The following is a 24,510-nucleotide window of genomic DNA, read 5'->3' on the forward strand; positions in this document are numbered from 1 at the left end:
CATCTTATATCCCGAGTCAGATATATTAAGTTAGGATGAGAGGTAGAGAATAGTCCAGGAGATGAAGCAGTGCATTGAGAAGATAGACTTTAGCAGGTAAATGTCACAGCGACTACCAGTAGAAATTACACTTTCTGAATCTAACAGTAAATATATTTTCACTTTTTGAAAGTTAGACAAATAAGAGAAGGTCAAGAGATAAATGCTGAAAATGATTCTAGAGAAAGCTTGCTATAAATGGTCACAGTGGATATATTAAAATCTATTTTAATTTCTCTGTTTTTTCCTTAGACCCAAATTGTAGACTTCATATTAGCATGCTCCAGTATTACAAATCAAAGGTTATCACAAAAATTACAATTCAATTCTTAGCATGATATCTATTATAATGCAAAAATTCAATAAATATTTGATGAATGGACACATGAATAAATGGGTGAAACTTGTAGATTCTTGAGGAAGCTCCTTTCCTTCACATACAGGCAAACTAAAAAGGATCTCAAGGAATGAAATGCCTTTTTTCTGTAGCCAAAAGAGGAAGAAGGGAAAGACTGAGGTTTTGGACACCGCAATCCTTGGTGGTTCGGACTTTACTACCTCTACATTGAGGTAGTAGAGTCTGAACGAAAAAGAGGACTTATTTTTCTCTATGGTGCTTTAAGCATTATAACCCTTATCATTGATTTCTGAAATTTTGGAAATGCAATTCATCTTTCAAAAATAAACTATTCATATAGCAAAAAATTTACCTTGAAAAAGTCAACTAACAAACACTTAGTTGCCATGTTGTAAGGTTGGGAAAGAAGTTGCAAGATACAAATTTAGAAACTTAGAGTTTCTAGTCACTGAATGTACCTGCCAATATTTTGCCCATTTTAGAAAAGGAAACCAAAAAGAATCAAAGGACAATGTAAAGAATTCACATACAGTCAAAGAGAAAACTCTCTGTAAGTGATAGTAGTGAAGGTTTCTTGTATATTTCTACTTCTGAGGCTTTCTTGTCAGATTAATTTACTTAAAGCAATGCTCTGTAGAGCCTGGTTCTTCTAGGCTGGGTACTTGCAAAGCATAGATGGCAGCAGGATTCCTAAAGAACTTTCATGAAATTGCTAAGGACCCTGAATCAAAACTTCAAGTTTCAGAGAACTTACAGCCACTAATGATCCACCACCACCATAAATATTGGGACTCTTTAACTACACAGAATTTCATTGTTCTACCAAAATTTAGAAATTGCAGCTGAGGATCTTCAGAGAATCACTACTTACTGATCTGTTCAATCTTATCCACATATAAGTAAAGGTCAGAGTCAGAAGCATCATTGTTTTTTTGCATGTATAATCAGTATAAGCATGTATTTAACTAGGATGCTCTTTTGGCTCTTGTTAGAGTTGCTTTCTGAAAAATGGTAAAAATCTCTTTTTGTGTAGATCTAAAGAATAGCACAGAAAGGAGATTCTTAAAGATCACCATGTGGAAAGTTAAGTTTTGGATATCTTGTTCAAGGTCATAAAACGAACTAAAAGTTTTGTGTTATTCTTGAGGGGAAATTTTCCATACTATAGTAAAATGAGTTTAAATTGTTTTGAAAACTTAATAATATAATGTTGGCAAAAATATTTTTGAAGAAGAAACAAAAGAGACCACTTGAACTGAGAGACATTAGGATGTTTATGAAGTAACAGTAATTATAACAATGCAGTGTTAATAAACCTATCAATGGAATGGAAAAGAAAGTCCAGAAGCAGACCAAATCAAATATATATCAATATAACATTTAGTATATGACAAAGCTAGCATTTCAAAAAAGTGTAGACATTCCAATAACTTGATTATTGGTATTAAACAGTTGGAAAAATTAGGAAGCTCAATTGCTTACATCAAATAATACACCAAATTGAATTACAAATATATTCAGAGTTAAATAGGAAAACAAAAACTATTAAAAAATATAGGTGAAAATTTAAAGAACTGAAAAGCAGGGAAGAACTATGTAATTATAAAAGAAGGCTAAATGGAAAAAAAATGGTAGATTTGATTTCATTTAAAAATCTACAAACAAATTTAAAATGAAAACAACCAGCTTATAACATTTGTTTCATTTTTATGAAAGAGGAAGCATTCATAACTTCGTAGAGAAAAAGTTATTACAATTCAATAGAAAAAATAAGGGAAAATGGGTAAGAGACACAAAATGGCGCTTCACAAAAGTAAAACAAATGATCACCATATATGTTAAAAAAGGTTAAAATCACTAATAATCAAACCATGGTAAATTAAAAAGTAAAACAAGACATCATTTTCTGTCTATCAAATTAGTGAAGATTTAAAAGTATAATAATAAGTCTTATTTTTGATGAGGGTGCAAAACAATTGGTACCCTCATAATTTGAACAGAAGATAGCTCAATTAAATAGCCTAAGATAGGATAATTATATTATGATAGATATAGACTATAAAATTTTATATAAATATCAACATTTAAGCAGCAGAATATTTGATGACATGAGAAAATAGTCACCTTCTATTGCTAAGTGACTTGTGTAGATCTCTTTTTTTCTTTTCATCTTTATTGGAGTATAATTGCTTTACAATGGTGTGTTAGTTTCTGCTTTATAAAAGAGTGAATCAGCTATACATATACATATATCCCCATATCCACTCCCTCTTGCATCTCCCTCCCACCCTCCCTATCCCACCCCTCTAGGTGGTCACAAAGCACCGAGCTGATCTCCCTGTGCTATGTGGCTGCTTCCCACTAGCTATCTATTTTACATTTGGTAGTGTATATATGTCCATGCCACTTTTCACTTCGTCCAAGCTTACCCGTCCCCCTCCCCGTGTCCTCAAGGCATTCTCTACATCTGTGTCTTTATTCCTGTCCTGCCCCTAGGATTTTCAGAACAATTTTTTTTTTTTAGATTCCATATATATATGTTAACATGTGGTATTTGTTTTTCTCTTTCTGACTTATTTCACTCTGTATGACAGACTCTAGGTCCATCCACCTCACTACAAATAACTCAATTTCATTTCTCTTTATGGCTGAGTAGTATTCCATTGTATATATGTGCCACATCTTCTTTATCCATTCATCTGTGGATGGACACTTAGGTTGCTTCCATGTCCTGGCTATTGTAAATAAAGTTGCAATGAACATTGTGGTACATGACTCTTTTTGAATTATGGTTTTCTCAGAGTATATGCCTAGTAATGGGATTTCTGGGTCATATGGTCATTCTATTTTTAGTTTTTTAAGGAACCTCCATACTGTTCTCCATAGTGACTCTATCAATTTACATTCCCACCACAGTGCAAGAGGGTTCCCTTTCCTCCACACCCTCTCCAGCATTTACTGTTTGCAGATTTTTTGATGATGGCCATTCTGAGTGGTGTGAGGTGATACCTCATTGTGGTTTTGATTTGCATTTCTCTAATGATGAGTGATGTTGAGCATCCTTTCATGTGTTTGTTGGCAATCTGTATATCTTCTTTGGAGAAATGTCTGTTTAGGTCTTCTGCCCATTTTTGGACTGGCTTGTTTGTTTTTTTGATATTGAGCTGCATGTGCTGCTTGTAAAGTTTGGAGATTAATCCTTTGTCAGTTGCTTCATTTGCAAATATTTTCTCCCATTCTGAGGGTTGTCTTTTTGTCTTGTTTATGGTTTCCTTTGCTGTGCAAAAGCTTTTAAGTTTCATTAGGTCCCATTTGTTTATTTTTGTTTTTATTTCCATTTCTCTAGGAGGTGGGTCAAAAAGGATCTTGCTGTGATTTATGTCATAGAGCGTTCTGCCTATGTTTTCCTCTAAGAGTTTGATAGTGTCTGGCCTTACATTTAGGTCTTTACTCCATTTTGAGTTTATTAGAATCTCTTTAAAATAATATTGTTGTAGCTTTGTCTATATTTCAAGAAGTATATACACCAGTGATACATTTTCTTAATAACATTCTATATTTTTAAAATTTAGATAATTAACATTTATGTGTTCTATAGTCAAAACTTTATTAATAGACAGAAAAATTCAAGAAGTATACATAGCAAAAATGTAACAATTATTACATCTGAATGATAATAATAAAAATAATTTTGTTATCCTTAATTTATTATATTTTACAAATTTTATATAATGAATGATTTTTATAATGAGATAAAAATCCTTTCTGATCCCAGTTATGTGTGTATGTGTGAGTACAGAAAAGAGCTTAAATAAACATACCTAAATATTAGTCTTGTTCCTTTCTGGGTAGTAAGGTTTTTTTGAGGATTTTAATTTCCTTCTTTATACTTTATGATATTTTTAATTTTATATATTAAAAAATTCTATGTATAATAAAGAAATAAATGTTACTTAAGTATCCTCACTATGTTGTGTTTAAGTATTACTTAACATTTATATGGTAGAGTTATTTATTTATTTTCTTTTTGGTACTTACACATGCTGTAACAAGAAGCAGAGTTTCTCTGCATGAACGTAGTGGGTATTTATGTATTTAAATTACTAGCCAATTAAAGTACCATCTAACAGCTTGCGATTCTTGCTGGAATGGAGATGTCAAGGCCTGATGTGAAACAGGAGAGAAACATTATGATTGTCAAACAGTTAATCACAGAGGGTCCCAGTGACAAGGGAACTTATTTCATACTCATTTTGTTCTTTTTACTTCGTTTGGTGACTGGAAAAATAGGAAAGACAGGAGCAGAAAAGTCAAAAAGAGTGGATAGATGGCCATACTTTTATTTAACTCTGTTAAATGAGTGGGGACGTGTTGGTGGCTGACATACATCAAAACAGCATACAAATACTTGAGGAAACAAAAACCAGCTGAAAGTTGAGTACACGCTACTAGGAGGTCACTTAACTTCAATCTGGACTGAAATCCTAGAACAGTGTTAGAAGGGATTTTGACATAATATAAAATTCTAGGTGAGTGGTAAAAAGTGACCCTTTCAACGTTCTGTAAAAAGCAAGGTTAGATTAAACAGAGATTGATAACTTTTGAAGACTAATTCAAAAGGAACCAAATTATACTGAGGCATTCAGTTTCTTGGTTAACTGGATCTGTAGTAGTATTAACTTCTTTTTTTACTTTTTCATTGAGGTAAAACATAAATAACATTTTTTTTTCATTTTAACCATTTTCAAGTGCACATTTCAGTGGTATTATATTCACAATGCTGTGTAACTATCATGATCATATATCTTTTTTTTTTTACCATGGAAAATTTCAAGCATACACAAAAGTAGAGAGACTTATAATGAACCACCTCTGCAAACATTTATTTTTAAAATTTTATTGATTTTTTTATACAGCAGGTTCTCTTTTTTTTTTCAACATCTTTATTGGGGTATAATTGCTTTACAATGGTGTGTTAGTTTCTGCTTTATAACAAAGTGAATCAGTTATACATATACATATGTTCCCATATCTCTTCCCTCATCTTAAACAGAAACTCTGTAACCATTAACTTTCCAGCCTCCCATCCCCACAATGTCTAGTAACTTTTAATCCACTTCCTGTTACTATGAATTTGCCTATTTTAGATATTTCATGTAAGTGGAATCATATACTACTTGTCCTTTTATGTCTGGTTTATTTCACTCAGCACAATATTTTCAAGGTTCATTCATGTTCTAGCTTGTGTCAGATGTCATTCCTTTTAATGCCTGAATAATATTCTATTTTAAGTATGTGAAACATTTTCTGTATCCATTCATCTGCTGATTTGACACTTGGGTTGTTTCCACATTTTAGTTGTTGTGAATAATGCTGCAATAAATATTTACTTATAAGTATCTGTTAGATTTCCTGCTTTAATTCTTCTAGTTATAGACCTAGGAGTAGAATTGTTGAGTCACATGGTAATTATGTGTTTAACATTTTGAGGAACCGTCCTATCATTTTTTACAGTAGCTGCACCAATTTATATCCCTACCAGCAATGTATGAGGATTCCAATTTCTCCATATCCTCAGCAACACTTGTTATTTTAAAAAATAATTATTATAGCTATCCTAGTAAGTATGAAGATGGTTTTCCATTATGGTTTTGATTTGCATTTTCCTGATGATTAATGATGTTGAGCATTTTTTCATGTGCTTATTGGCCATTTCTATATCTTCTTTGGAGAAATGTCTATTCAAGTCCTTTGCCCATTTTTTTTTCTTTGCCCATTTTAAAAAATTGTGCTTGTGTCTTTTTGCTGTTGAGTTGTAGGAGTACTTTATATATTCTGAATATTAAACCCTTATCAGATATATTATTTAGAACATATTTTCTTTGATTCTTTAAGTTGTCTTTTCACTTTCTTGTGTCTTTTAATGCAAAAAGTTTTTAAATTTGATGAAGCTCAATTTATTATTTTTTTCTTTTGTTGCTCATGCTTTTGGTGTAATATCTAAGTAGCCATGGTCAAATACAAGGTCATGAAGATTTATCCGTATGTTTTCTTCTAAGGGTTTTATGGCTTTAGCTCTTATATTTAGGTCATTGATCCATTTTATGTCGATTTTTTGTATATTATGTGAAATTGGAAACCAACTTCATTCTTAGGCATGTGGAAATCCAGTTGTCTTAGCAACATCTGCTGAAGAGACTCTTCTTTCCCTATTTGAATGGATTTGTCACTCTTGTAAAAACTCAGTTTGCCATCAATGTATGGCTTTATATCTGGACTGTCAATTCTATTCCACTGGTCTTTATGCTATTATACACTATCTTGTTTATGACAGCTTTACAGTAAATTTTGAAATTGAGAAATTTGAATCCTCCAACTTTGTTTTTCTTTCCAAATATTGTTTTAGTAATTTGAAGCCCCTTGCAATTCCATATGAGTTCGAAATTGTCCTTTCCATTTCTGCAAAAAGGCGGTTGGAATTTTGATAGAGATTACATTTAATCTACAAATCACTTTGTGAGTGGCGTTAACAATTTAGCAATATTAAGTTTTCCTATTCATAAGCACAGGGGATCTGCCTTTATTTTTTTTTTTTCAATTTCTTTCAATTTTGTAGTTTTCTGTGTACAAGTCTTTACCTCCTTGGTTCAAGTGTTATCTCTTTTAAAATAAATAAATAAATAAAAAAAAATATATATATATATATATATATATATATAGTCTTCTTATTTAAAAAATGAGAAAAATTGAGTTGAAAAGCTGACTACTTTCTTTACTGGGTAAGCAGCCTATGTTATAGGCAGCTGGCTGTTCAGACAAGGATAATTCAAGTCTCTGGAGAGCTTATAAAATCAAACTCATATCATGGTAATAAAAGGTGTCCATGCTATAATATAGAGAGTACAGCAAGCCTAATTACATCTTTCTTGGATTTCTGAGGATATGGACATTTCTCAGTGAGATAATTCTGAACATGAATTAAATTATGGGGTAATGGTAAGCAGAGAAGGTTTAGAAGATTGGGTTGATTGTGTGGTGGATTCAAAAATTGAGAGCACTAGCACTTTTAACAGGCAAAATAGCTGATGTTATCTTGAAATTTTTTTTCTTTCTTCTCAAAAGAATAACATTTTATATTTTATTTTTATCTATCAGGATTTTCTGTAAATGCTTCATATTAAAAAAAACAACAACAAGATAAAACAAAAGCTGGGCCATCTTGATTCCTTGGAAGAGCCTCAAGACAGTTGAGCCAATCCTGGTTGCCCCTCCGTGATGACCGGTGAAGTGCCTTTGGCAGGCATCTCCAGACAGCCCTCCAGAAATTCTGAGAGCTGGAGGAGACTCTTGTACTCAAATGGCTCTTCAATCCAAGGGAGTCTGAAGGGTTTTACTACTTCAGATATTTTGGCAGAAAATCTCTTAAGATTTTCCTGAGTCTACCTGGGAAATTTTAAATTTCCCTGAGTCCACTTTATAAGATTATACAGACTTTACTTTTAAAAATTAATTAATTAATTAGTTTTTATTGAAATATATAGTTGATTTACAATGCTGTGTTAGTTTCAGGTGTATAGTGAAAGTAATTCAGATATACATATATATTCTTTTTTAGATTCTTTTCCATTATAGTTTATTATAAGATATTGAGTATAGTTCCCGGTGCTATACAGTATAGGTCCTTGTTGGTTATCTATTTTACATAAAGTAGTGTGTATATTTTAAAACTACATAGACTTTAAATTTTAACATTTAAACTAAGACTTAAAATATTTGGGAGGATTTGCAGAACTAAAACACAAATTTCCCCTCTATTTGTCTGTCTTCCTTTCATACAGCCTTTTGGCAAAGATGTTCTTTTCCTTTTCTAGGGGAAAAAAAAATGCCTGAATTATCCTCTGTTTTCCTCTCTCTTTCCTGCCAGTCTTGATTGGTTTCTTAAAATACCTGAAGCCCTGATGACAGGAAAGTTGAGGGTTTCAAAGTCCATGTCTTAAAATTTATAGTGTAGTCACTTGGATTTTATAATAATATAGGAATGATGTGGGAGTTGATGGTATAAAACACATTATAGAGTTATAGCTGAGGATTTATGAAAACCCTAGTGTAGTGTAAAAATATCGCATTTCTCAGAAAGTAGGTGTCAGTTTCTCAACCAAGTCTCTTTGGACATAAAAAAATAAAAAAGGTGTAAGATGTGTAAAAGAGCTATTATTTGTGGTATTAATATGAAAATGCCACTATACAATATGTAGCAGCATTTATTAAGCAGCTTTACAACATTTTGTTAGGGGTCCTTAAAAATAATCCTCAGAGGTAGTTCATTAAGACCTGTTCTCAGATAATAAAAGAGGAATGGTAAACTAAATGATTCTAGAGGTAAATTGTAACTATGAGTTGTGTACACATCTGCTCAATCACACACATAAGTTACCCAAGAAATGACTGTTACACTGTGTATCAGTTCAGCCTTTTGTTGTTGTTGTTGTTTTCATAGGAAAGGATATAAAAAGTAAATATACAACCTTGGTTCTGGACTCAGGGAGCTACCTTTTAGGAAAGTCTACTCTGCAAAGTCCTGCAGAGTATTTGCAAAATGCTGATGCAAGATAGGAACTATCTGGTGAACTTCCAATGCCTGCCTGCCTATACCCCGATCTGAGTAAGACTACTTCGTGCACAGTTCTGATAGGTAGTAACTATTTTAAAAATCTTGTCCAATTAAATGGGTCCAAGAGAGGGCACTAGATTCTGGACTGTCTAGCCAGGGTTGGGCAGCCATGAATTTCCTGTGTGGCTTGGCTTTAAAAAAGAGGTGGCAGTCCAATACAATTGCTCTTGCAAACATTTGCAATTAGAAAACCAAAAGTAAAAGGTAGTCAATGGTGGGGTCAGAAGATGAATGGGGGTATTGAGAGATAAGAGGATTAGAACTAAAGCCAGTGGAAAGATATTTAAATCAAGCTCGTGAGGAGGCAAACGCTATGAGTAAACATGAAGAAACCAGTTGGTAGAAGGAAGAACAAGGTAAATGTATATAGAGAAGATGCACCAGGGAATGCAGAGAACCTGTAGGGCCAGAGAATGTGCCCTTTGGCATCCTAAAAGATTTTGTTTCCTACTGTGGATCCTATGAGGTTGGATGGCAAGGTCTTGGATTTCTATGAGGTCTCTGAATCTTTGCATTAAAAAAAGCCCAAACTAATTATTTCTGGAATCAGCTTGAACAGATCTCTCTTTCTTGAAACTCAAATAAACTTTACCATAATCCCCAGAAAACACTATGTGAAACACAGGAGCCCAATGCATAGTTTCGGTTTCATCGAGAGCTATAACAATGCTGAAACACACACATAGCTGTATGTCCTGTTGATTCCAGGTATACAGTTACTTCTGGCTGTCAGGTTATAGGAAAGGGTGTTGGGGAAGATCATGAAAAGAGATGTGTTTTCCCCATGGCATAGCCACCTACTTTCCATTGTGAAGGACCCTGGGATAAGGGCAGATGATGGCTGTGAATGAAGTAGATGGAAGGATTGTTTTTAAGGTGTTGGAATGTGACATGAAGACTGTTGTTGAACCATAGAATTTTAGAGCTCATGAGACCTTAGCGAGCATCTCATCCTGCTTCCTCTTCTACAGAAAAAAGTTGAGACTTAGAGGCATGATGACATTCTAAAGGACTATTGATAATTAGGGACAGTGCAGGAGACTGAAATCAAGTTCTCTGCCTCCAGAGGTCCAGAAGTCATTCCTCCTCATCTGAGATCTAACTTCTTTCCTTGGGTATCTTTTGAGGGCCATTAGCCTGAAGGCTCACCAGCAGACTGGAGGATGGACCACATGATCTTGGAATTCATCAGATAAATAGTTACTTGTTTCTTTGACTCCTAGTAATCTGAGAGTGCTAGAGAAGCAGGAAATAAAAACGTGTTCTGCCTAGATGTGAGCGATTAAGACTTTTTAAATCTTAGAAATGGGTGCATATCAACCTTGAGGTCTAGATACCAGTCTAGACTTCTCACTAAATAGAAATATGTTGTACTCAGAGTTACAAATTTTTCATAGTTATGAAAGTGATAAAGAGTCATTTCAGGCAGAAATAATAGCCCATGAACTGAGGCCATAGATTAAACTTCCAGATTGTAGGCCAAGCACATTGAACAAAGTCAAAATGAAGCTTTATGCTTCACACTTTTATTTCTTTGTGTTATATATATCATGAGGTGGTTTTGTTGGAGATGACTGAGTTTCAATTGACTTGTCACCTGTAGTATAGTTTTTCCATTGAGTAAAAAGCCTGAAAATTCAGCTTTGAGGGTTTGCCTGAAGCAAGGTGTCATAAACATTCACAAATCACCACTTGTATCTTGTTTGCACCACCTTTGCCCCACACAAGTCTATGTAACTAATTTCATTTGCCTTTTGCACAAAGGGAAACCAAGTCCTATAAAATCAGTGTTTCTTAACTATAGGTATGACAATACTGTGCTAAAAGAACATAATGAAAACAGTGGGTCCACTAGCCTGAATAATATTTGAGCAAAAGGTGTAAGAATAAAAGCAAGTACCACAAAGCCACATTACACTAACTAGCATTTATTGAGTGTGTCAAGCACTGTACCATAGTTATTTGATTTAAGCCTCACAATTATCCTATAAGATAACTTTTGTTATGTGCATTTTACAGGTAAGTAGACTGAGGTTCAGAGAGGCTGAGATCATATATCTAGGAAGTGGCAGAACTGAAATTTAAATTCAGGTACCTTTTTCTCTAAAGCCCATGAATTCTCTTAACTAGTACATTAGCCTGCCTTTCATCTGATGGAGAAATTCTGGCAGTCACAGCAGCTTGCAATGCTATTTGATCCACTAAAATAGAATATATATATATATATATATAAAGACAAATGTTTCACAGAAGAAATGAACACAGGTGTCCATGGCTCAATAAATGAACAAACCTTTATCGATACAAACTGTATGCTTGGGCTGCATGCTATAGCAGGTTCCAAGAAATGGAAGAATCAGGCTTTGCCCTTAAGGACTATATAATGTAGTTGGGGCAATAAGATGTGCACATCAAGGGTAACTAACAACACAGGACTTATATGATAATAGATGACAAGAAATACCTTAAGGGTAAGAAAGAATAATGAGAAGACGTGAGGTCATCCTTTCCCCCCAGGAGAACAGAGACTTGCAGTACAAACTATGCCAGAAAAATCTTTATGGAACTGGCTAATTTCATTTGAACTGGAGATGATTTCTGGGCTGCTGGGTTGCTGACCCCATTCTGGCTCTAAAGTTAGACTGTTTATGAAAAACAGCCTATCAGTAAGACAGTAGAAAGCACATCTGCTCTGTCACAGGGTTCTATTGATGGAAACAGGATGCTTGTCTAGAGTGTAGCCTCATTCTCCTGGACCTATCCTTGTTGGAGACCGAAATGTATACAGCAGGTGATTACCAGTTAAGAGAGTTTGGGATACTGCACTTCTGCAAGCAGGATAATATCACTGTAAAGTACTTCTTCGGTTCCGTTACTCCAGAAACATACCTTATAAGATTAAGGAAAAGCTATTTAAATTTTCCTGCCCTGTCACTTTATTGGGCACTCTCTGTGGGTTAGTAAAAGGGCAGTTGAACTGAGTAATCACAAAGGTCTAGAAGTTAGTCAGTAATGTCCAGTAATCTGTTTAGCATCACCTCATGAAATGGCCCATTGAGAAATAGAGCAGGCCACCTTCAAACAGTGGTGGCTGTTTGCTTCTCCTCTTTGTGTTCTAAATATGTCACCTCAGTTGCCAGGCTGACATGCCTTGGACCCACTGTCAGGATTGTTTGTAAAAACTACCCAAATCCTTGTTTTACATGCTCCACGTAGCCCTCCCTTGTCGGGCTGTGTACTGCGACGTCATCAATCAATGCCACACTGAATTCACCCAACTCTGTCAGCTCTGTGTTTACCTTCATCTTAAATGTTACTACTGTGTTCTTCTTGCTGAAAGGGAGACCCTAGAACATATGTAAACCGGAGTTGTGGCCAGAACTACCTGTGTCATGACATTCCATAATTACCAGAGCTCTTCACTGCCATGCTCTGATTGTGCAATGGCATTCCTATCTTTGTGACCTTCTCTTGCTTTGCATGTTCTAGACAGTTCAAGTGAGCAACACTCAAATACTCAGGCTTGCAGCATGAGATGCTTCCTTTTTTACTTTGGTTAATAGCACTTGTCATTAGAAAAGTTTAGAGTATCTGTAGTTATCCTATCATTGGAGTCATAATAGTATCTAGCATCCAAAAAACTAGTGAAGCTGTGGTCTCTCTTCTGCAGAAAAGGGGAAAGTGGTATAATGTTAGCTAGAAGAAGAAAATGCATAATTGGATGTAGAGATCTTGTCTTTGTCCAAAGGTGGGTAAACTGAGTTTAGTACTGGCTTCTGTATCTGAAAGGTGGCACAAAAGACACATTTGATTTTGTATACTTGCCAAGGTCTGACTCCAGTCTTCCACCTGCTTGATGGCCAGTGGCTAAATTATTTAGAGGAAGTGTTTGTGGGGATGCTCAAGATGCTAATTTAGTTGACCTCGTTACCTCTGTGGGAAATTTTGATGGATAAATGAAGGTGTAAATATGCATGTGAGATGTTTCTAATTCACCGCCTTTTTCCCCGCCTCTTTTCTAAAGTCCTTAAAGAAAGAGGAACATTTTTTTTTAAAACTTTCCTGTCATCCACAAAATATTCTACAAAGGAAGTTGAAGTACAGTGTAGAATCCTGAGGTCTATCAAAGTATCAATGTAGACACAATTCTGTTTCTCATAGATACGTTGTTCTACAACCCTACCTTCTGCTTCTTTGTACCCTAATTCCTGTAAGCAGTCCCTTACAGTAAAACCAGAAATTACCCTCTCATTTTTCTCTCCATACTCTCTATTTAAGTCTGTTAGCCTTGTGAACTTGTGTTTGTCTGACATCTGTCCAGTTTGTCAGTTTCTAAGTAAGTGAATTAAAAACTTATATTCCAGAGAAGCGTTCCTTGTCATAGTAGTCACTTTATTTCCGCCGAACATTTTACTATATTAGAGTCTCTTTGCTAGTATCAATGTGGGCTACTCCTTCTGTTCTCTTCTTATGAACTGATTCCTGGGCTTCCTGATTGGCGAATCGTCTGTGCTTCTCACTTCTTGGCCTTAGCTGTAAAACATCTTAGTTCTTGACCTTAGACATGACCTGAACACATCCAGTGATCAATTAGCAGAACCAGGAGGGTATTACTTAAGTGAAATTTGCCAGCTGCTGCTAAAAGCGTGCAGAAACAACCCCATCAGGTACCTAGTTTTTTCCTTTCCCTCCAGTGTTTGCTACAGAGTAAGAGATGGGAAGACCAGGAGGTTGAAGAATGATGTCAAGTTGTGAAGGGGGTATTGACATGGTGCACACTTGAGCTGCCACCTTCTTTCAGCATAGGAAAATGCTTTGGCTAGTGCAGTGTCACATCTCTGCTCTGGGTATGGAAGCTGGGACTGAGCAGTAACTGAGGTAACTGCTGTGTCTTGATGACAATTCTACAAATTTACTTGCACTCTTAATAAGCCAGAGAAAAAAGTGTCCTTAGAGAAAAGAAATTGGCATTCTTGAATGTTGCTGCATTGTCAGATTCCCCCTTCTCTGCAAAATTTGCTTTTATATATTAAAAAAGAAAATAGAAGGTAAAGAGAGTTAGAGGATCTTGGCATATTTCCTGAAGCAGAAAAATTGCCCTTACCCTAAGGTGAAAGAAAGTGTGAATGGTGCCTTAAAGGCAATTCAGGAAGTATTCATTAATCAACAAGTATTTATTAAGCACTATTTTCGGAATTGTGCTTGGGGCTGTGGTAGGATAATAAAAGATGTGTAAAACAGAATTCATACCCTCAAAGAATTTATGCTCTAATTGGGGAGAGAAGAAATAATAAGAGGCAGTTTAGAATAAATGCTAAATTGTGTGTTTCGGATCATAAGAACTATAAGAAAGAAGCAGGTTGTCACTGAGACCTGGAATAGTCAAAGAAGGCTTCGCTAACGTGAAAGGCTTTGAAATGAGTTTTAAAATATGGGTTAAATAGAGTTAAAATGATGCCCACATTAATTAATTTAGAGAATTAATGAATTCTGGTAGTGGAGAATGTGACCTAGGATACAGCACTATTGTCGCCATTCCCTTTAATTACTAAGAGGAAGAATTAACCTATACCATGAAAGCATTTCAGATGCATGGCCACCTTTGAAACAATTTATAGGCATGCCACTTAAGTAGCAGGGTTTCTGCTAATTGACCTCATTTCTCCTTTTCACTTTTTTTTTTTCTGTAGGCATTGTAACCTTTAAAGTTTTTGAACTATAACTTTGCTTTTATATCCTTTGTGCCATGTGAAAATTCTCTTAGATTGAGGTTGGAGGTGGGCCTGAGGACTCAGACTGAGAAGCTCTTCCATATCTTATGATCCAGGGATGCTACCTGATGTATAGCACCCTTGTATAGGTCAACAGGGCAGCCACCTCTTGTTTCCTAGGTGACAGCAAAATGGCATTGCCCAATCTACAGTGTACCTTGCAGGGGGATCCAAGCTGCCACTTCCTTTAAATCTCTTCGTTTGCCCTGGGAAAACTTATTTGCCACTACTCCACGTCATCTTGAATTAGGCTACAGATCGCCAAAGAGAGCAATTCTATCCCTCCCACGTTACCTCTCATTTTGCCCTATAACATCCATGCACAATGACTTGAAGATTTTTAGGGAAAGCCCTTCAGTTTGTTGTGTGCAAAGTGATAATAATAATTCACATTTTTGAAGCGTTTTCATATTCTATTTCTTATTCACTTCATATACTGAATAAGAAAGAGATAAGTAGGAAATAGTGGATCATAAAAATCTACTTCCTCACACATAGAAATGCTTTTTTCCTTTATATAAAATAATATAATGGAATGCTTTTTTGAAGAAATGTTTTTTAAAACATTTTTAAAATGCTTTAAGAAATGCTCTTCTTCTTTATATAAACGTCATACTGGATAATTGTAAAAAAATGTGTAAAACACATGTAAGCCCACATATACTGGATTTGGAAAGGAGAAAAAATATGAATGAAAACTTTGAGCCTCTAAGAGGTTAAGACTTGCCCAAGGTCACATTCCTAGATAAAGCACAAGATTGGGATCAAGTTCAGGTTGCATGAGGCCAAATCATATGCCTCTGGGCTAGTTCAGGACCTTACTGGAGAATGGTTTAAAAGGTACAGACTTGCAGCAGCATACCACCCTTGATATTCAGGAGGGTATATAATTTTATCAATACAATACAAAGGTTAATGGGATTGCCTCCTTCCAACTCCATCATAGTGAACGCAGGCTTTATGGCAACATTAAAAAAAATGACCTCTCTCTGCTTTATGCTGATCATTAACTAAGATTATCTCACACTAGAGATTTACTATACTGAGGAGCACTGATGTCGCTAACTGCTATTAAGTGTATGATACCTAAACTCCATAAAGTGGAGCAAAATACCTTTGTCAGCAAGGTAAGGAAAATAGACACAGCCAGAGGCATACGGCCCACACAAAACAGAGCTGCTGCCTGCAGGAATATGTCTACCAGCTTTTGATACTCTCTGGCCATATCTGCCTGATGAAAATCTCTCTATGGAACAGACAGTCTGCTCTATGTTTCTACTCTTTGAAACAACTGAATGAGATCCCCAACAATGTAGTCATTTCAGTAGGCTGTGTGGAGTGATCAAAACCCTCCAGCTGCAAGAAAAAAATAAGAACAGAAACAATTGAATCAGTAGATCTGGATATGGCTAAAAAATTTAAATTTTCAAATGATTAATATTATCATGTCCCTAAGGAACCAAACTTTGTTTCCAATAAGGAAATTTATTTATTTATTTATGTCTGCGTTGGGTCTTCGCTGCTGTGCGTAGGCTTTCTCTAGTTGCATTAAGCGGGGGCTGCTCTTCATTGCAGTGTGTGGGCTTCTCATTATGGTGGCTTCTCTTGTTGCAGAGCATGGTCTCTAGGTGCGCAGGCTTCAGTAGTTGTGGTATGCAGGCTCAGTAGTTGTGGCTTGTGGGCTCTAGAGCACAGGCTCAGTAGTTGTGGCACACATGCTTGGTTGCTCCGCAGCATGTGGGATCTTCCTGGACCAGGGCTTGAACCCATGTCTCCTGCATTGGCAGGCAGATTCTTAACCACTGTGCCACCACGGAAGTCCTAAGGAAGTATTAAAAGAGAATGAGTTGCATCAAAAAGAATAAAATATATAGGAGTAAATCTAACCAAGGAGGTGAAAGACCTATACTCTGAAAACTGCAAAACATTAATGAAGGAAATTGAAGATAACTCAAAGAAATGGAAAGATATCCAGGGCTCTTGGATTGGAAGAATTAATATTGTTAAAATGGCCACACTACCCAAAACAATCTGCAGATTTAATGCAATCTCTATCAAAATACCGATGACATTTTTCACAGAACTAGAACAAATAAACCAAAAATTTATATGGAACCACAAAAGACCCAGAATAGCCAAAAAAATTTTGAGAAAAACAAGAATAAAGCTGTAGGTATCACCCTTCTAGACTTTAGACTATACTACAAAGGTATAGTAATCAAAAAAGCATAGTTTTGGCACAAAAACAGACACATAGATCAATTGAGCAGAATAGAGAGTCCAGAAATAAACCCATACACCTATGGTCAATTAATCTATGACAAAAGAAGCAAGAATAAACAATAGAGAAAAGACAGTCTCTTCAACAAGTGGTGCTGGAAAAACTGGATAGCTAAATGCAGCACAATGAGATTAGAGCATTACCTCACACCATATACAAAAATAAACTCAAAATGGATTAAAGATTTAAATGTAAGACCTAAATGTAAAACTCCTCCAAGAGAACACAGGTGAAACACTCTTTGACATAAATTGCAGCAATAATTTTTTAGATCTGAATCCTAAGGCAAACGAAATAAAAGCAAAAATAAACAAATGGAACCTAATTAAACTTAAAAGCTTTTACACAGCAAAGGAAACCATAAACAAAACAAAAAGACAACTTACAGAATGGGAGAAAATATTTGCAAACGATATGATCAACAGGGGGTTAAAATCCAAACTATATAAACAATTCATACTACTCAATAATAAAAAGAAAAAACCTAAACAACCCAATCAAGGAATATCAGAAGACCTGAATAGACATTTTTCCAAAGAAGACATACAGAAGGCTAACGCACATGAAAAGATGCTCAACATTGCTAGTTATTAAAGAAATGCAAATCAAAACAACAAGATATCACCTCACACCTGTCAGATGGCTATCATCAAAAAGTCTACAATAACAAAAGTTGGAAAGAATATGGAGAAAAGGGAACCCTTGTACACTGACGGTGGGAATGTAAATTGGTGCAACCCCTATGGAAAACTGTATGAAGTTTCCTCAAAAACCTAAAATAAACTACCATATGATCCAGCAATTCCACTCCTGGGTATATATCTGGAAAAAAACAACAACACTTATTCAAAAAGATACATGCACCCTAATGTTCATAGTAGCACTATTTACGATAGCCAAGATATGGAAGCAACCCAAATGCCTATCAGCAGATGAATAAATAAAGAAGATGTGGTATATATGCACAATAGAATATTATTCAGCCATAAAAAGAATGAAATTCTGCCATTTGCAGCAACGTGAATTGACCTAGAGAATATTATGCTTAGTGAAATAAGTCAGACGAAGACAAATACTGTATGGTATCACTTATATGTGGAATCTAACAAATAATGCAAATGAATGTATATGAAAAACAGAAACAGACTCACAGATATAGAAAACAAACTAGTGATTACCAAAGGAGAGAGGGAAAGGGAGAAGGTAAATTAGGGTTATGGGATTAAGAGATACAAACTACTATGTGTAAAAGAAATATAATGTATAGCACAGGGAATTATAGTCATTATCCTGTAATGATTTTTAATAGAGTATAATCTGTAAAGTACTAAAGTCACTATGCTCTACGTCTGAAACTAGTATAATATTGTAAATCAACTATACTTCAATAAAAAATAAAAATAAAATAAATAAAGAAAAAAGAGTGAGATAGGTAAGGTGATTCTTTATAGGCAATTCCACGTTAAGTTTCTTAGGATTCTTGTAGGAATTATTTACCCAACAGCAAACATTTACTTAGTGTCTGTTATTTCTGAGACATCATTGTGGGCTCTGGAGACATAGTGATGAAAGAAACAGCTGGTCTCAAGAAGTCCCCACCCTAGTAGAAAAGACAAACATGTAAGTAATTGGAATGGAGACTTTGGGGGTGGATGTTTTGGGGACCTGACTCTGAATGGTTCATAACGATCCCACTGTGGAGTGGGCTAGAGGTATTATATCAAAGTGGATTTTCTAGAATAGTCTTTTTGAAGTTTATATTTGGAGTTCCAGCCAAATGTCCTGTATATGAGCTCCTTTGCCCTCACAAACAATCCATCTGTAGTAAAATGTCTCCTTTAAGAGCTCAGCCTCTAATTCCATGAAAGATGTTGGGACTGACATAGCATAGTGGGAATTCTCGCCATTTATAAGGAAGGTAAACACCTGTTTTTTTTAATCAATATAGAAGCAGGTCATACTGAAATGATATGAAAATAAGAGTAGATTTTCATGTATCAAAGTTACCCATTTGATTAAAACAGATATCTTATTAAAAATGCTAATTTTAATTTTGTTTAATTTTATACCAAAAGCCATTCAAATAGTAATGAGGCACAGCATCATTGAATTTCAGAACACCAGGAGTTAAATTAAGACATTATTTTTAAAAGTTGTAAGAACAGTACAGAAAACTTTCATATTGTCTTTCTATATTCCTCAATTGTTTAAATTTTACTACGTTGGCTCCAGTGCCATCTCCACACTCTATCTATATACACTGCTTTCTATATATCCAAAAGTATATGTTCTCCTTCAAGATCTGTTTGGGATTGAGAGCTACATAGTAACTTGAAGAGAGAAAGTTTGATATAAAGAATTATTAACTATAACTGGAGATTGTAGAAGTGAGAAATGAACTAATAAAAACTAAAGAGAACTCTAAACAGTATAGGAATAGCAGATATAAGAAGCAGCCACTACCCTTAGGGCTGAAGTAAAGTGCCCATGAATGTCAGAGAAGTTGTGGTGCTGTGCTGGTGGAACTTGCCGGAAATCTATCCTCTAGTGAGCCAGGGAATGCTGTTCACAGGAGGGTATATCCCTGGAGGTGATTACAGGTGGATGCTTTTGGCCACCATGCACTGCTGGAGAAGCTGCAGGAACTGAGCCCTGGAGAAGCTGCCTGGGCCACAGAGCTGGGTGCTAGGGAAGTTCTGTGCGCTGTAGGAGCCAGGCACTGGAGAAGCCACCTGCTCTACAAAAGCCTGCCAATTGAGAACAATGGACCCAGGAAACAAAATCCCTTCCTCCTGCAGTATCTCTCCAATATCTCCAGCTCCCTTTACTGATAAAGCTTATTGCCAGCTGGCAAAAAAACTTAAAAGGCGCAGATCCGCTTTTGTAGAGCAGGCAATAAAATATGAATTTGGGGTTGAGAGACAATACACTGAAAACAAATTATTTTTATTATTTATCTTAACCATATGAGAACAAGTTACATAATGCTGCATCATGCCTAAGTACTCCAATATACAAATTGCCTAAAACAAAGACACTTTCTTACACAACCACAATACAACTTTCCAAATGAAATCAGCATTGATACCAGATTGTCCTAATAAAAAGTCTTCTTTTCCGTCTAATCCAGGGTATAATCCAGGATAGCCATGTCCCACAATCTGGAATAGTTTCTTAATTTTTCTAGATCTTTTATGACCACGAAAGTCTTAAAAATTACAGGCATCTCATTCTGTAGAATGTCTCTCAGCTGAGGCCTCATGACAGGGCTCAGGCCATGCAAAGTGGGCATGACACCATAGAAATGACGGCAGTGTATCATATTCATATGTCTGTGATATGGATCTGCTCCTCCCCTGGTGATATTAAACTTGATCACTAATCAAGGTGATGCTGCCATGTTTGTTCACCATAAAATCACCATTTTTCACCTTTGCAATTAGTGTGTGTATTGTGAGAAAATACAGGCATACCTTGGAGACAATGCAGATTTAGTCCCAGACCACTGCAATACAGTGAATTTTTTGGTTTCCCAGTGCATACAAACATACAGAAGTTATGTTTACACTATACAGTAGTCTATTAAGTATACAATAGCATTATATCTAAAGAACGATGTACATACCTTAACTAAAACTATTTCATTGTTAAAAAATGCTAACCATCATCTGAGACTTCAGCAGGTCAGAATCTTTTTGCTGGTGGAGGGTGTTGCCTTGATGTTGATGGCTGCTGACCAATCAGGATGATATTGCTGAAGGATGGGGTGGGTGTGGCAATTTCTTAAAATAAGACATCAATGAAGTTCGCCATTTTGATTGACTCTTCTTTTCATGAACAGCTTCTCTGTATCATGCAGTGCTGTTTGAGAGCATTTTATCCGCAGTAGAACGTTCAAAATTGGAGCCATATATTCCGTAGTGCTATCTTCTGAGAGTGCAGAGAATCAAACACACTCCAGTAGCAATAAGCACACTTAGCACCAAGTGTCCTGCATGATGAAGGTCATAGCCCTGTTGTTAATATTTGCTATGTTTTAATTCTTTTGAATAAATACTCCCTCCTTGAATATTTTTGCTCCTATGTCATTGCCACTCACTGAAGTGCTAATCCTTCATCCTTTTTGGTGATTTCAGTGTAACATATTGACATCTTTTCTAAAACCCTGGATTTTCTGTTCTGTGTCCTCCTTTCTTTCAATGATCTTATTGTTTGTCCTCCATAAGCCTTTTACTTCCATGGTCACATCTTAGATCTTGTTATTAACAATAATTTGAACACTTCCACAGTTTCAGTGTGATGTATTCTATTCTTTGACCACCATTTTGTATCTTTCTTGCCCCCTTTAGATTCTTCAAGTCTTACAAGTGTTAAACCCAGCTGAGGTGTACAATCCATTGATGTTAATATATTCTCAGGTTCCCTCCCCACCCTTGTAATCTTACTTACCTTCCTACCCAGCTTAAATTCTCTGGTTAATTATTATAATCACTCCTTTGAATATACCTTTAGCTCCCTTGCACTTATTTTTGTTGTAGTTCTTTGGCTAAAACACAACTCTGAGTAATTCAACCCTCATTATATACTGTGTTTACTCACTTGCAATTGAAACGGCTGGAGGAAAACACACAACTATGCTGACTGATCTCATTTTAAAGTCATAATCTTTAACCTCAAATGGGCCCCTAGTGCTATCTAGAACTTGTATTTTTTGTATCCATTCATTTTTAGATATTTTAGAAATTATTTCATGCCTTCTCCTCTCTCCTGAAATCTCGAATACCTTCTTACTCTTTTCACTCTCAGTTGATGGCTTTGTTTCCTATCTCATGGCGAAAAAATTCTGTAGTCTATTACTATCACATCTACATCCCTGCTAGCACCTGTGCCTATGAGCTCTCACTTCCCTGAACTGCCTCTGTTTCTGTATGACTATCCCCTCCGTCTGTCCATCGGATCTCATCCCACTTTGCCTATTCAAGAATATGCTGCTATTTCTCCATCATTAAAAAGAAAATCAGAACAAGGCAAAACAAAGAGAAAGTGATAATTCTCTTTGCTCATTTTTCTAGATATCACTCCAATTCATTTTTTCCACCCTGAGATAAAACTCTGTGAAGACCTTGTATAGCTGCTGTCTCTAATTTCACTTCTCTCATGTTCTCTTGAACCAGAAATCCACATAGTTTGCTTTTTTTGCTCTAGGTCTTTTTATCATCATTCCCAACATCTCCTAGATCCATTCTTTGCTTTATTTATCTCTTAAGTGCCTATCACTGTCTAATATTATATGATATATTTTATTTATTTATCTTGTTTAATTTATGTCTTTCCTGCAAGACTTTATGTTCAATAAGGGCAAGGACTTCAATAAACACTAGATATATAAATAAGCTATAGCGGCAACATTTGTGTAGTTACACATTTCAGTTCATATGTGACTGAGATTTGGGGACCTGATCTAACACAGCCATGTGAAGGACTAGCAGAGAAGATCAATACGAGCCATTCTTGTAAAGCTCACACTGGTGCCCTTGAGCCCACCTCCCAAAACACCCCACCTCCAATCTCCCAGGTGCTTTACTTTGTAGATTGCTATCAGTGCTGTGGACGTGAGCTTACCACGTGCCATTGTTTTTTTTTAATCGAAGTGCATTAAATATGCACAACTTGGAACCCCAAACTGTTTTATCTATTATTTTTCTTTTAAAACTGGTCATGACAGCACAGTGGACTGAGGCTCACGAGCAGTCACGCATTAATAATCCAAGTATAAAGCCCTGTTTTCATACTCGATAGTGGCAAGGTGGTTGAGTATCCTGAATCACATTTTAATAGCTGAGAATAGATATTACTGTCTTCTATTCACTGTGCTCCAAGGGACACATACCTTCCTCTCTCTAATGTCCACTTTTCCCTCCTCCCCCTTTGCTTTATCTCTTCCTCCTCTCGCATTTCCTCCTGTCTTATTGTCTCCTTTCCTTTGGTATGCTGGTTGTTTCTTGGTGGTGGCATATTTGTTGACTTGTTCTTTTGGTGACATCTTCTTCTAATAAGGAAATCTGTCTTGTGGTGTCTCCTTGCCTAAGGGTGTGCTTACTTAAAGTGTAAAATGTCAAACTCTACCAAGGATGACAATAACCCTCTGGGTGAAGACAAATCAGTCACTGTATTATTAACCACTCAAGGGGTAGACAGGAAATATCAACCTTCTCAAAGAAGAAAAGACTGAAATTAGGTAGATTCTGCACCCTTTTAATTTCAGTTCCCTCCCCATCATCTTGTGCAAGGGCCTAAACTATCACCTCATTGCTGTCTACCATTCAAAGGTCAACAACAAAAAGTCAAGAGTCAGAAAAACCCGCCTAGGAACAACTGCGTTGGTCCTAATAGCAGTTGGAGCTTGAATCTACCCAGGGAGAATCACGCGGGTGATTCTAAGAAAACATTTCTTTGTAGTGAGTTGTGGCTAGCTTTAGAGATTAGTGTCACAAACTGTGACGTGGATGACGGCATGCAGGAATAGGCTGGCGGCTACAGTCTTTTTTTCTTTTTTTTCTTTTTTTTGCGGTACGCGGGCCTCTCACTGTTGTGTCCTCTCCCGTTGCGGAGCACAGGCTCCGGACGCGCAAGTTCAGCGGCCATGGCTCACGGGCCCAGCCGCTCCGCGGCATGTGGGACCTTCCCGGATCAGGGCACGAACCCGTATCCCCTGCATCGGCAGGCGGATTCGCAACCACTGCGCCACCAGGGAAGCCCATGACGGCTACATTCTGACCCTTACTATTGCTTGACTGACAGAGCTAGCATTCCCAACTGTCCTGACTTAGTGTCCCGTAAAAATGACAGCAGCCTGACCTTCACAAAGCTGCAGAGAATTGTAGCCTGCAGTTTAACAGGGAAGAACACTGGGTCTCATGAATGATACCCTACATGAGCATGATCTTTCTGGATGGTTATACAGGCATGAAGAAGTGGGGAGGGGTCGTCTTATCTTGGTTTGTCTATAGCAGACCAAAAAGTGATCCCAGGTTTGTTCCACTGTGAGGTATTCTGGCTGCCAATATTTCTCTATCTGGCATACACACACCTGTACAGATCAGCATTCTTTATATAGACTATCAAAACAATTGACAACACCCTACAGAATGCCAGTAACTGCTGCCCAAATTCCACATCTGTGGAACTGGAAGCAGAATATCTTCTGTGCCGATCCCTTGTAGCTAATAATACTTTCCCTTTTGTTCCAACCAAATCATGGGTTTCTGATTATCTTGGCATAATGCCAGAAGCATCATCATAACTTGAATTTTCCCAGTGAGGAATTATTTTGAAATTAAAAATTTTAAAAAAGATTTTATGTTATACTTTTCATGATACTTTTATGCTA

The sequence above is a fragment of the Tursiops truncatus genome, chromosome 1 (assembly GCF_011762595.2).
Source record: "Tursiops truncatus isolate mTurTru1 chromosome 1, mTurTru1.mat.Y, whole genome shotgun sequence".
Taxonomy (NCBI): domain Eukaryota; kingdom Metazoa; phylum Chordata; class Mammalia; order Artiodactyla; family Delphinidae; genus Tursiops; species Tursiops truncatus.